The 2,483-nt window shown below is 32.7% G+C and overlaps 1 long non-coding RNA gene across 1 annotated transcript; it reads left to right on the top strand.

Moving 5' to 3' along the window:
- On the top strand, nucleotides 240-1,779 carry LOC110269944. The gene is made up of 2 exons (XR_002358809.1): nucleotides 240-1,051; nucleotides 1,684-1,779. It is a non-coding gene; the product is annotated as an uncharacterized LOC110269944 (long non-coding RNA).

Below are 2,483 nucleotides of genomic sequence, written 5' to 3'. Positions count from 1 at the left end.
AAAAGAGTATGTTAAATTAATTTAAGAGTATTTGGCTACTTAAAAAATTAATTTAAGGTGGAGACTCCTATGATCATTGTTGTCAAAATCGTGAGTTAACTCGTAAACTCGTACGAGTTTACGAGTTTAGGTAGTGGAATCGAGTTAACTCGGACACAAACTTGTTTTTCGGTAGACTCGGGTAGACTCGGATAGACTCGGATAAACTCGGTCAAACTTGTGAGTTTATTCATACTATTATCAGATGTTTTTGAGAATATATTGTTGTGGCAATTGCTGATAAAAGGCTGGTGTAAAGAGGGAACCTGTAAGGGTGGCTAAGTTCTATTTTTAGAGGAGAGTATGTCCAAATTTTTATAAAAGTATAAGGATTTAATTAAAATGAATATTTAATGCTTGTTTAATGGTGATAACCATTGTTGTCAAACTCGCGAGTTAACTCGTAAACTCGCACACGAGTTTACGAGTTTAGGTAGTGGAATCGAGTTAACTCAGACACAAACTCGTTTCTGAGTAGACTCGGGTAGACTAGGATAAACTCGGTCAAACTCGCGAGTTTATTCATGAGTCAGCGAGTTTGATTTAGGTTGGGTTTTTTGCCAAAACGGCCCGTTTTGGGCAAAAAAAAAAAAAAAAAAAAGGCAGCAACGGAGCAACCCACTAACCCAGCTAACCCTAAATCCCCTTTGCTCGCACTCACTCTCTTCTCTTCTCTAAGCTATCTTCTTCGCGTTTCGTCGTCAACGGTCCATCCCTCGCCGCCGTCCGTCCCCGATCCCTTGCTGCCGTTCACCGTTCGCCGTTCCCCAAACCACTGTTCTCTCACTCTTGCTCTCTCATTCAGCTCGACACACTCTCACAGTCTCACTCTCTCGCTCCCTGATCTGCATCGAAGAACGCAGATTCGTGGAGTACAGCCGTCAGCACAACACAGCAACACCAATGTCAGCCACGCTTTCGTCGGTCGTTGTGGAGCACAGCACAGCAACGCGCCAACGCCAGTGTCAGCTACTCAGCTGAGCCTACTTCATTCTGCCATCTCAGCCTTCAGGTATGTTTAAAAATAAATTAGTTACTGAATTGAATCAATTGATGCATTTGGTAGTTGTTACTTGTTAGTGTGAGTCTAATCTGTAATTTTGGTAGTTGAACAAATTTAAATAATTTTGGTATAATGGTATGATTTTTGCCATTTTGATTTTGGAATTAACTTTTTAAATTTTTTTAAGTTTGAATTTTGGTGTGATGAATGACGAAATATGGATTAATGAATCTGAATATCTGATAGTTACATATTTGTTAATGAATGATGAAATATGAATTACTGAATAAGCTCTGGTGTTAGATACTTAGACAGTTACATTGTTAGTTACTTAGATGCTTTTTTGTTAATGAATCTGAATATCTGAAAACTGAAATACTGAAACTCTGAAATGTTAGTTTAGTTTAGATTATTGAAAACTGAAATCTGAATTTAGAAAATCTGAAATGTTAGTTTAGCTTAGTTTAGTTTAGTTTATTGATTGCTAAAATCTAAATTTAGGAAATCTGAAATGTTAGTTTAGTTTAGTTTATTGAAATCTGAAATATTAGTTTAGTTTAGTTTAGTTTAGTTTATTGAAATGTGAAACTCAGGATAACTTTGCTAAATTAATTATTTGGTTTGTTGATTTGTTGATTTAGGGACAAAAATACAAAATGTCTGAAACAAATGATGTTTCGGATGAAGATGGTGAAGATGATGATGTTGATGCCATGGAAGATGAAGATATTGGAGGATTTTCGTTTTAGACTTTTACTTTATTAGAACATTTAATTGTTGCTTTGTTATTTTCTTTTGTTTTTCGATTGTGTTATATGAAGCTTTGATTGTGTGATTGTGTGTTTTATGTTGAACTAGATGCATATTTGTGAATGATTTGAATGTATGGTCTAGAGTACTTGTTATAATTGTAGTATTATGTCAATTTATTATTTGTTTTGATGTTAAATTTGTTAAGTTTGAATGCCTATATTTGAGTAAATATATATATATTATACATGATATATATATTTTTTTTATAAATAATTTATAACAGGTAAACTTGTACGAGTCTACGAGTTAAGTCTAGGTCAGCTCCACGAGTTTACTTAGACTCGCGAGTTTGACAACCTTGCCTATTATAACATCTTCATATGAAGATAGTATTATGGACCATTGGATAAGTTGATATGTTTGACTAAATATATTTGATTAATTATCTAAGGGTTTATAATATCATCTTCGTATAAAGATGTCATCACGTGAATATTTTTCTTAATTTAAAATTATAAATAACATAAACAAGTTTAGATTATTTAAAAAATATCTACACTTTTATAGAATAATTAGTTTGAAATTAGTAAAGTGTCATTTTATTTCTATATTTAATAGAGGCTGCTATCTTATAAATATATTCTTTAGTATCTAAAAAATTTTATTTTAAACCCAATTTCAGATTATG

The sequence above is a fragment of the Arachis ipaensis genome, chromosome B03, assembly GCF_000816755.2.
Source record: "Arachis ipaensis cultivar K30076 chromosome B03, Araip1.1, whole genome shotgun sequence".
NCBI lineage: Eukaryota > Viridiplantae > Streptophyta > Magnoliopsida > Fabales > Fabaceae > Arachis > Arachis ipaensis.
This window is presented reverse-complemented; position numbering and strand designations above follow the sequence as displayed.